Source organism: Calliphora vicina, chromosome 2 (genome assembly GCF_958450345.1).
Source record: "Calliphora vicina chromosome 2, idCalVici1.1, whole genome shotgun sequence".
NCBI classification, from domain to species: domain Eukaryota; kingdom Metazoa; phylum Arthropoda; class Insecta; order Diptera; family Calliphoridae; genus Calliphora; species Calliphora vicina.
The window spans coordinates 24,874,780-24,886,735 of NC_088781.1; the positions used below are offsets into that span (position 1 = coordinate 24,874,780).

At 32.5% G+C, this 11,956-nt stretch overlaps 1 non-coding gene across 1 annotated transcript; it reads left to right on the forward strand.

The window, feature by feature from the left end:
* The first annotated feature begins 6,929 nt into the window (after window positions 1-6,929).
* TRNAC-GCA (transfer RNA cysteine (anticodon GCA)) lies at window positions 6,930-7,001 on the forward strand. Its single transcript has one exon. It is a non-coding gene; the product is annotated as a tRNA-Cys (tRNA).
* The last annotated feature ends 4,955 nt before the right edge of the window (window positions 7,002-11,956 follow it).

Below are 11,956 nucleotides of genomic sequence, written 5' to 3' on the forward strand. Positions count from 1 at the left end.
TGATTTTCAAACTCATAAATTTCTAATATAATTAAGATTATAGTTTATGCCCATAGTAACTAAAAACCCATTAGGATTTAAAGCATTAAATGCAAGATTTTATAAGTCAATAAATTCCAAAAAGGACAAATTACCAAACATAATTTATTTATAGCAATAACTTGATCCCACAAAAACTTAAAGTTTGAATATTTTCAGTTCAGATTCCTTAGGTGTAACTTCCCTTTTTTATATTTCTTTTATTATTGCAAAGTTATTTGTCATTTATAAACATATGTATAAAAATGTAGCACGAGTTATAGTACATTGTATTAGAACTATACAAACAATCAGTATCAGTATTTTATCTAGCAAGGTGTGGGATCCAATCAAGGAAATACATAATAAAAATTAATATTTATTGTTTTTCTTTTTTCAGTTTTTATCAGCAAATAATATTTGATCCTCAAAATCAACCCAGTACAGACAGACATACATATGTATGTTATTCTTCCAAGAAATAGATTTGGAAATTTTATTTTTCAATTTATCTTTAAACAAACAATTAAGTATATTTTTATTGCATCAAATTCAAGGTTGGTTCAATGATATTGACTCCAGCTGGAGTTATAGAAACAATATGCAGTGAGTGACAATAAAATGGAAACTATATTTCGTTATTATAGTTTTCAAAAACATGAAGGTTGTTTTTTATAGAGGCAGAGAACTTTAAATTGAAATAAAACAGAGACAAGCGATAATATCCATTCAATTAGTATTATTAATTAGATAATTTGGAGGCGACTAGCGCGTACATGGCGTGACTTGGAGGTCCAATTTTCTCACACCCTTCACAGTAATATTTAGGCTATATTTTGGAAATAACGCGTCAAATATTGGTTACCCATAAAGCGCACCAAACAGTGAGTTTTCCTGGATGTAATGGTGTTTCGCCAATAGCTTGTGGATTATCATCCCTGCAAATGCGGCAATTCCGTCTACTGAAAGCCATTTAACCAAAAGTGTGCTTTATAAATGAGCAAAATTTTCAAATGAAATTGTGGGTCAATAGGGATATATCGGCCCATTCATCAAATGTACGGAGCGAACGATGATTGTGAGACTTCAATTCGTATACGATTTGAGTCTTGTAATTTTCCATAAAGTGAATGAAGTACGATGACGAATTGACACATTTGGATCATCATCAATATCAATCTCTGGTTCTGAGCGTATTGTACTGCATCTCTGAAGAAAGTTATTGCGAAAACCATCCATAGTTTCTCGAATTAATCGCTCTGATGGACGATTATGAGCACCAACATTTTGAAATGAAATTATGGGTCATTAGCGTTGTTTCCTTCTGCTTATTCACCAAATGTAAGGCGCGAACGATGATAGTGAGACTTCAATTCTTGTACAAGTTGAGTCTTGTAAGCACGAAAACCAAGATCATTTCGCTAAATTTTCCATAAAGTGGATGAAGTACGATGACGAATTGACATATTTGCATCAACATCAATCGCGCATTATACGACATCTCTCGGGAAAGCTATTGCGAAAAGGATTCATAGTTTCTCGAATTAATCGCTCTGATAGACGATTATGAGAACAATAAAATACACGTAATGAGCGTTGAGTTTGTCGAAATGAACCATGATTTTCCAAATAAATTTGCAAACGTTGTTTTCTCAAAACAACCAAGAAATGTGATTATAATTCTTAGCATTGGTAAAACAATGGAAACTTTAAAACTTTAACCAACTTAAGACTAAAACAAAATTAATATGTGAGAAAACAATATAAAATGCACAATGTTTTTTGACAATAAATAAAAACCAACAAGTAAGAGTGCTATATTCGGCTGTGCCGAATCTTATATACCCTTCACCAAATTATACTTCAAAATAAAAATTTTAAATATTTTTAGGTAAACAAAATTTATTATTTTTCCAAAGTTGTTTTTTTAAATTTTTTGGAAAAAAAATTTCTAATTGATATTTTAAATTTTTTTTTTTAAATTTTAAATTATTGTTTTTTAATTTTTTTTTTTTTTTTTTTAAATTTAAATTTTTTTTTTTGTTTTTTCAAAATTTCGGGTTCAAAATTTTGTTTTCAGATTTTGACCCATTGTAGGTCCAACTTACTATGGTCTTATATACGTCGTTGCAAATGTCTTGGAAATATCTATCATTAGATATCCATATTGTCTATGTTAATGTCTTAGTAATCCAGATATAGGTCAAAAATAGGTCAAAAATCGTGGTTGTCCTGGTTTTTTCCTCATACCTCAGCCATTTGTGGACCGATTTTACTGATTTTAAATAGCAAACTTCTCGAAAGCATGTCTGATAGAATTATTGAAGATTTGGATCCCGAAGATATCTGGGGTCTTCAGAAAATTGATTTCAACAGACAGACAGACGGACATGGCTTAATCGACTCCGCTATCTATAAGGATCCAGAATATATATACTTTATAGGGTCGGAAATGAAAAATGTGGAAATTACAAACGGAATGACAAACTTATATATACCCTTCTCACGAAGGTAAAGGGTATAAAAATGCTGGATGGAAGCAAATATTAGCAGCTTCAAAGATCATAAACTAATTTCGTGAGACAGATAGTGTAAAAACTCAGCACATGATAGGAAGATCTCGTAAAACTTCTCCAAGACAAGACAAGAACATTCTCAAAAAAGAATTCCCGGCAGATTATCAATAATATAAAACTGGAAATTAGTTCTCGAACTGTTAGCAGCAGATCAAATCAAAGGGGCTTGGTTGATATCGCCCCTCGAAAAAGTCTCTTTCTTTAAAAAGCAGTGATGGAAGAACATTTGAAAGACGACACTGGAACCCAAGTGCACAGTAAAACTTATGGTGTGGGGCTGTTTTTCAGGGCATGTTATGGGTTCAATTCTCAAAATAAAATATATTATGACTGTAATGGAAATTCCATTTCCAGGAAATTATGGAATACATATTAATTTTTAACAGAATTTTTAACAAGGAATTTTTTTATATTACACTTAGGGTTTTTATCTCGGGAATTCCCGGTACAAATATCTTGGGAATTTTGCCAATTTTTCACAACCCGATTCCCGGGATTTTTAGTTGGGAATCCCGGGAATTAAAAATTGACGAAAATACATAGAAAACAAGTTAAAACTTTTTTTTTCACCAAAAAACAGTAAAAAGTTTTTTACAGTTTTTTGCTTATATCTTGGCAAAAATAGACCGCTTATTATTATTATTATTATTATTATTTATTTCGGGTTTTTCGTATGAAAATTTAAAAAGTGAATTCATTATTTATAGAAATTATTTGTTATTGAATCATTCTAATTTCTTCTTCAAATCCATATCTAGTACAAAAAGGCTTAAGAGAATTTTTTCAATTAATTTTGTAAATGATTTGATTTAACAAAAATTTAATCATTCAAAGTTGGAATAAATTCTGTTAATTATTTAATTAATTACTGATTAAGATTAATTACTGATTAGTGAATTAAGCTCAAATTTTATTAATTAATTCGAAGCTCTGATATTTAATAATTATAACACTAAGTTTTTATATGAAATTTGGCTATAATATTCCTACAGTATTTACAGTATCATTATATATTTCGGTAATAGCCGAGTACCAGGGAATGTAGAAAAAAATTTTCCGATTCCCGGGAATCAAAAAAGGTCGGGAAATTAAAAACCCTAATTACACTGTATGTAAGTTTTAGAGTCATGGAAATATAACAATATACGGACACCAGTATGTGATGAAAGACCAAAAATAAAGACCCGTGTCTCCCAGTTTTGCCCAAAGTCATGCATTTGTTTTATGGGCCACCAAAGATTTGGGGCCTCGGTGTCATTTTTGCTAAAAAGTGATCATATCTTGCAAACAGTTCGGAATTTTGATTTAATCTCTGAGGCAAAGTGGTAGCCCTTGTCATAAAGAACACCACTACGTGATAAAAGACCATAAAAAAATACCCCTGTCTCCCAGTTTTGTCCAAACTCATGCACATTTTTATGGGCCCCAAAAGATTTGTCCTTTTTGCAAAAAAAGTGATAATTTCCCCAGGCTCATATCTTGCAAACCGTTCGGAATTTTGATTTACTCTCTGAGGCAAGGTTGTAGCTCTTGTCATAAGGAAGAAAAATTGTGAACACTTAAAATCAAAAAACTTCGTCTTCAAGATAAAAATCACAAAAAATTCGAAATCGATTTTTTTAAAAGTTTTTTGCGATTTTGATCTTGAAGATGAAAGTTTTTGCATTTTGTATGTTCACAATTCTTTATGACAAGAGCTACAACTTTGCCTCAGAGAGTAAATCAAAATTCCGAACGGTTTGCAAGATATGAGCCTGAGAAAATGATAATTTTTTTGCAAAAATGACACCAAGATCCCAAATCTTTGGGGGCCCATAAAAAAGTGCATTACTTTGGCCAAAACTGGGAGACACGGCTCTTTTTTTTTGTCCGTTATCACAAAGTGGTTCCTTATATGGTTATTTTTTTCGTGTTGCACTGTGTTAGCAACTTGGTTTGTTTCAATATGATATCAAAACATATTTTATGAAAAAATTTCCCAAAAATAAATAAAAAACTTGTAACGTGCAGTTACAAAAGTCAATACATCAACATAATATAATTAATACTAATACAATATGTATTAGTATATTATTATCAATAATTCCTAAACAGTTTATATGAATTCTAATTTGTTGTCAATAATTACCAAACAGTATATGTGAATTCTAATATAAGACATCTAAGAAAACAGGAACAAGGGAAGCTAGAATTGAAGTTCCGATCTACTTATACTTTGCGCCCGGGTAACAAAGCATAATTAGACGAGATCTAAATTCTTACTTCGTATTAATACCGTAGTTAAAATCCGTAGTTAGCCGATCGAGAGCCGAAGCATTTATCTCGTCGGATCGTATTCATTATCTAGTCATAGCCAATAAGTTGTAGTTAGCCGATGAGAGCTGAAGAATTTATCTCCTCGGATTGCATCCATAAGCTGTATTTACAATTAATTGGTCGTTAGCCGACCTAGAGCCGAAGCATTTATCTCGTCGGATTGTACTCATTAACTAGTATAGTCAATAAGTTGTAGTTAGCCGACGAGAGCTGAAGAATTTGTCTCCTCGGATTACATCCATAGACAGTATTCACAAATACTTAGTCATTATCCGACCGAGAGCCGAAGTATTTATCTCGTCGGATTCTCTATTAGAAGTTTCACCCATTAACAAACATATTCCAAAGATCCAAGACAGCTCTGTGGTAAAGATTTCAAAGGAAGCAGACCTTTGAAGAACCTGGACAGACTAAGCATACCCCGGCTGGAAACAAAAACTGCATCACAAACTAAGGGTTCGAATTTCAAAAAGTACCAAATTTTTATTTAGTATTTTTGAGATGTAAGAATACGATTTAAAATTTATTTCTATTGTTTTATCCTGTACAAGGTGGCGCAAAAGTAATCCTCCTATCAGAAAATTATATAAATTTTGTAATTGACCCCTAATGTCAGTTCTGTTTTGACATTTGTGTAGTAAACACATGCGAAATACACTGCTCCAGAACGCGGAATATTGCTGACTATTTATTTGACCAATAAGGATGATGATTTTTCATCAAAAATAATCATGAGTGATGAGGCCCATTTCCATCTTAGCGGGTACGTAAATGAGCAAAATTTACGCTTTTGGGGCACTGAAAATCTGCGTGTAACCCACGAAGAGCCATTACACCCGCTCAAAGTCACTGTATGGTGTGCTGTTTTCGCTGGAGGAGTCATCGGACCTTTTTCTTCGAAGACGTCGCGGGCTAAACGGTTACTGTGAATGGTGAGCGCTACAGAGCAATGATCAACGAATTCAAGAAGAATCAAAGTTTTTCATTTTTTTTTAATTACAGCCAAAAAACATCGGAAGTTTACTTTTGCGCCACCTTGTATATAGCTTTTACCCGTTGCCTGCCCCAAAAATGTTATCTTAGAATGAATATAATTTTTATTTTAGTTGGGAACTTTTTTTTGGAGGCCACCCTAATTATAAATACTTTCCTTTTCTCTCATTTTCACAACCTTGAAATTTGTTTATATTTTTAGCCCAATATTTATGAATTTGTTTATTCTCAATGACTGTTTAGCGTAAAGGCTTGTCGAAAGTGATAAAAATTGTATAAATATTTATAACCCAATCAATAAACAATGCATTGTTTTCAATGTTATAATAACCAACTTCTATCAAAGTACAGTTTTTGTAAGAGCGCCCTTTGCCAACAACATTTTACACAATTGTCTTATCAAAAATAGACACAGCACAAAAAAAAAACATAAATAAATAACATAAAATTGTCAACAAAACTAATATAGTGTGTTGCAATACTAATAATTGTAGTTGTTAACAAAACAAAACAAAAAACCTAACTAACATTTAAACGCTGGCTGTTTATTCTCTAACAGACTTCTTATCAATTTAACTGAAAATCTATCAACACCAACTATAGCCTGAAAATGTGTTCAATAAAATTCAATCCATAAAGTATGCTTTATTATTTATTCTGCTTTTTATCATATTTTCTTTAACAAATGCCAGTAATATGCAGACATTTTTTGCAAAAACAATTATAAACTGAAATAGGGCGTATGAATATGGTTCATTTTCCAAGTCGTTGGGCATAATACTCATACGTCAGTGGTTCATTTGTCTGCCTTGGTCTGTACATGTGTTTGGATGCGTATGATTGATTTTTCTCCCCTCGAATGAATGAATGAATGGATGTTTGTGCATGATTTTCATATTCATACATATTTGGTGGTTGTTCTTTGTTGTAATAATTCTCTGTACGAATGTTAGTTATTATTGTGTGTTTGGGTGATGTCATGCACACATAAATTTGTATTGAATTTTTTGCTGGGTTCTTATAAGTGGGGATATAGCTCAGTGGTAGAGCATTCGACTGCAGATCGAGAGGTCCCCGGTTCAAACCCGGGTGTCCCCTTTGAAAGTTTTTTTTTTTATTTTTTTATTTAATTTTCTATATTAAATGAGTTTATTAGAAAATCCATAACAGTCTCATACACATTGAAAATTTCCATTTGACATGATATGAAATATGTTTATACTTTCTACCCAACATGTTTAATAAATACAAGCAACTATTTCAGATCTAGTTCAGTTCTAGTTCAGTTCTAGTTCAGTTCTAGTTCAGTTCTAGTTCAGTTCTAGTTCAGTTCTAGTTCAGTTCTAGTTCAGTTCTAGTTCAGTTCTAGTTCAGTTCTAGTTCAGTTCTAGTTCAGTTCTAGTTCAGTTCTAGTTCAGTTCTAGTTCAGTTCTAGTTCAGTTCTAGTTCAGTTCTAGTTCAGTTCTAGTTCAGTTCTAGTTCAGTTCTAGTTCAGTTCTAGTTCAGTTCTAGTTCAGTTCTAGTTCAGTTCTAGTTCAGTTCTAGTTCAGTTCTAGTTCAGTTCTAGTTCAGTTCTAGTTCAGTTCTAGTTCAGTTCTAGTTCAGTTCTAGTTCAGTTCTAGTTCAGTTCTAGTTCAGTTCTAGTTCAGTTCTAGTTCAGTTCTAGTTCAGTTCTAGTTCAGTTCTAGTTCAGTTCTAGTTCAGTTCTAGTTCAGTTCTAGTTCAGTTCTAGTTCAGTTCTAGTTCAGTTCTAGTTCAGTTCTAGTTCAGTTCTAGTTCAGTTCTAGTTCAGTTCTAGTTCAGTTCTAGTTCAGTTCTAGTTCAGTTCTAGTTCAGTTCTAGTTCAGTTCTAGTTCAGTTCTAGTTCAGTTCTAGTTCAGTTCTAGTTCAGTTCTAGTTCAGTTCTAGTTCAGTTCTAGTTCAGTTCTAGTTCAGTTCTAGTTCAGTTCTAGTTCAGTTCTAGTTCAGTTCTAGTTCAGTTCTAGTTCAGTTCTAGTTCAGTTCTAGTTCAGTTCTAGTTCAGTTCTAGTTCAGTTCTAGTTCAGTTCTAGTTCAGTTCTAGTTCAGTTCTAGTTCAGTTCTAGTTCAGTTCTAGTTCAGTTCTAGTTCAGTTCTAGTTCAGTTCTAGTTCAGTTCTAGTTCAGTTCTAGTTCAGTTCTAGTTCTAGTTCAGTTCTAGTTCAGTTCTAGTTCAGTTCTAGTTCAGTTCTAGTTCAGTTCTAGTTCAGTTCTAGTTCAGTTCTAGTTCAGTTCTAGTTCAGTTCTAGTTCAGTTCTAGTTCAGTTCTAGTTCAGTTCTAGTTCAGTTCTAGTTCAGTTCTAGTTCAGTTCTAGTTCAGTTCTAGTTCAGTTCTAGTTCAGTTCTAGTTCAGTTCTAGTTCAGTTCTAGTTCAGTTCTAGTTCAGTTCTAGTTCAGTTCTAGTTCAGTTCTAGTTCAGTTCTAGTTCAGTTCTAGTTCAGTTCTAGTTCAGTTCTAGTTCAGTTCTAGTTCAGTTCTAGTTCAGTTCTAGTTCAGTTCTAGTTCAGTTCTAGTTCAGTTCTAGTTCAGTTCTAGTTCAGTTCTAGTTCAGTTCTAGTTCAGTTCTAGTTCAGTTCTAGTTCAGTTCTAGTTCAGTTCTAGTTCAGTTCTAGTTCAGTTCTAGTTCAGTTCTAGTTCAGTTCTAGTTCAGTTCTAGTTCAGTTCTAGTTCAGTTCTAGTTCAGTTCTAGTTCAGTTCTAGTTCAGTTCTAGTTCAGTTCTAGTTCAGTTCTAGTTCAGTTCTAGTTCAGTTCTAGTTCAGTTCTAGTTCAGTTCTAGTTCAGTTCTAGTTCAGTTCTAGTTCAGTTCTAGTTCAGTTCTAGTTCAGTTCTAGTTCAGTTCTAGTTCAGTTCTAGTTCAGTTCTAGTTCAGTTCTAGTTCAGTTCTAGTTCAGTTCTAGTTCAGTTCTAGTTCAGTTCTAGTTCAGTTCTAGTTCAGTTCTAGTTCAGTTCTAGTTCAGTTCTAGTTCAGTTCTAGTTCAGTTCTAGTTCAGTTCTAGTTCAGTTCTAGTTCAGTTCTAGTTCAGTTCTAGTTCAGTTCTAGTTCAGTTCTAGTTCAGTTCTAGTTCAGTTCTAGTTCAGTTCTAGTTCAGTTCTAGTTCAGTTCTAGTTCAGTTCTAGTTCAGTTCTAGTTCAGTTCTAGTTCAGTTCTAGTTCAGTTCTAGTTCAGTTCTAGTTCAGTTCTAGTTCAGTTCTAGTTCAGTTCTAGTTCAGTTCTAGTTCAGTTCTAGTTCAGTTCTAGTTCAGTTCTAGTTCAGTTCTAGTTCAGTTCTAGTTCAGTTCTAGTTCAGTTCTAGTTCAGTTCTAGTTCAGTTCTAGTTCAGTTCTAGTTCAGTTCTAGTTCAGTTCTAGTTCAGTTCTAGTTCAGTTCTAGTTCAGTTCTAGTTCAGTTCTAGTTCAGTTCTAGTTCAGTTCTAGTTCAGTTCTAGTTCAGTTCTAGTTCAGTTCTAGTTCAGTTCTAGTTCAGTTCTAGTTCAGTTCTAGTTCAGTTCTAGTTCAGTTCTAGTTCAGTTCTAGTTCAGTTCTAGTTCAGTTCTAGTTCAGTTCTAGTTCAGTTCTAGTTCAGTTCTAGTTCAGTTCTAGTTCAGTTCTAGTTCAGTTCTAGTTCAGTTCTAGTTCAGTTCTAGTTCAGTTCTAGTTCAGTTCTAGTTCAGTTCTAGTTCAGTTCTAGTTCAGTTCTAGTTCAGTTCTAGTTCAGTTCTAGTTCAGTTCTAGTTCAGTTCTAGTTCAGTTCTAGTTCAGTTCTAGTTCAGTTCTAGTTCAGTTCTAGTTCAGTTCTAGTTCAGTTCTAGTTCAGTTCTAGTTCAGTTCTAGTTCAGTTCTAGTTCAGTTCTAGTTCAGTTCTAGTTCAGTTCTAGTTCAGTTCTAGTTCAGTTCTAGTTCAGTTCTAGTTCAGTTCTAGTTCAGTTCTAGTTCAGTTCTAGTTCAGTTCTAGTTCAGTTCTAGTTCAGTTCTAGTTCAGTTCTAGTTCAGTTCTAGTTCAGTTCTAGTTCAGTTCTAGTTCAGTTCTAGTTCAGTTCTAGTTCAGTTCTAGTTCAGTTCTAGTTCAGTTCTAGTTCAGTTCTATAAAAATATGTACTAAGTATATAAAAATAAAGACTTACATGCTGCACAGCCAATAATTGTATTCGATATCCATAATCCCAATAACAATAAGATGTGAAAATGCATTTTTCTTAAATAACAGCCACGCCTACTGCTGGGATGTTGTATTTTGTATATGTGAGGTAAATCCATCATTGATTATTTAAATAAATACTAAATTATATAAAAACAAAGTATTCTGGTGTTACGTTTCCATACACTTTTCTTTAGCACTTTTTAACAATTATAATTAAAATATGTTTCCTAATAAATATTAGAAATTTGCACTGCAAATAAAATTATAAAACTTTGAATTCTTAGAGAAATTTTAAATATTTAAAATTTTTTTTCTTTAAATCAATCCGAAATTTATTTAAATCAGTCTTATCCGTACGAGTTCCTTTTCAAAAATACTTTCACTCGCTTAAAGCTTATAAGCATAAAGTTTATTTAATGAAAACCATGAATGTGTGTTTTTCCATGCTTATGGCTTGAGCTTTTTTTGTTCAGTTTTAAAGATAAATAATTAAATTAATAATAAATAATTTGTGATTCTTGTGTTGTGTTGCTGAAGTTGTTGTCGATTTAAAATATAATTCTTTGAAATCAGTTTTGGTTTTGTAAACAATTTTAAATTTAAACTCTTTCTCTGTGTTTTCTCGCCTGTGTTTTATTCATTTACTTGGCATACAATTTTATATATTTATCTGTAACGAAAATTAATAATTTTTGTTGTTTTTTAATAAAATTTATTATGTTTTTTTTCAAAGATAAACTCTTTAAGAGTTTAATTACTTTAGGTTTGTTTATTAAGGCTAGATTAACCTCAGTTTAAACTAGACTAGACTTAATGGCGCTTTCTGTTAAGTAGTTTATGTGATAAAATGCAATGAAAAGTTCATAGAAAATTAACTGGATTTTATTGCAGTAAAGGCAAATTATGCAAACTTTTGTTAATAGTTTATAAAAGTATATGAAGCATAATTTTTAATGCCTCAAACAAATTTTGCAAAAATGATAAATATTCAAAAAATGCTATCCTTAAAACTCTTAAAATTTTAAAGGAATCATTATCTATACATTTTATGTGGAATGTTCCAGTTCTGTTCTAGTTCTGTTCTAGTTCTGTTCTAGTTCTGTTCTAGTTCTGTTCTAGTTCTGTTCTAGTTCTGTTCTAGTTCTGTTCTAGTTCTGTTCTAGTTCTGTTCTAGTTCTGTTCTAGTTCTGTTCTAGTTCTGTTCTAGTTCTGTTCTAGTTCTGTTCTAGTTCTGTTCTAGTTCTGTTCTAGTTCTGTTCTAGTTCTGTTCTAGTTCTGTTCTAGTTCTGTTCTAGTTCTGTTCTAGTTCTGTTCTAGTTCTGTTCTAGTTCTGTTCTAGTTCTGTTCTAGTTCTGTTCTAGTTCTGTTCTAGTTCTGTTCTAGTTCTGTTCTAGTTCTGTTCTAGTTCTGTTCTAGTTCTGTTCTAGTTCTGTTCTAGTTCTGTTCTAGTTCTGTTCTAGTTCTGTTCTAGTTCTGTTCTAGTTCTGTTCTAGTTCTGTTCTAGTTCTGTTCTAGTTCTGTTCTAGTTCTGTTCTAGTTCTGTTCTAGTTCTGTTCTAGTTCTGTTCTAGTTCTGTTCTAGTTCTGTTCTAGTTCTGTTCTAGTTCTGTTCTAGTTCTGTTCTAGTTCTGTTCTAGTTCTGTTCTAGTTCTGTTCTAGTTCTGTTCTAGTTCTGTTCTAGTTCTGTTCTAGTTCTGTTCTAGTTCTGTTCTAGTTCTGTTCTAGTTCTGTTCTAGTTCTGTTCTAGTTCTGTTCTAGTTCTGTTCTAGTTCTGTTCTAGTTCTGTTCTAGTTCTGTTCTAGTTCTGTTCTAGTTCTGTTCTAGTTCTGTTCTAGTTCTGTTCTAGTTCTGTTCTAGTTCTGTTCTAGTTCTGTTCTAGTTCTGTTCTAGTTCTGTTCTAGTTCTGTTCTAGTTCTGTT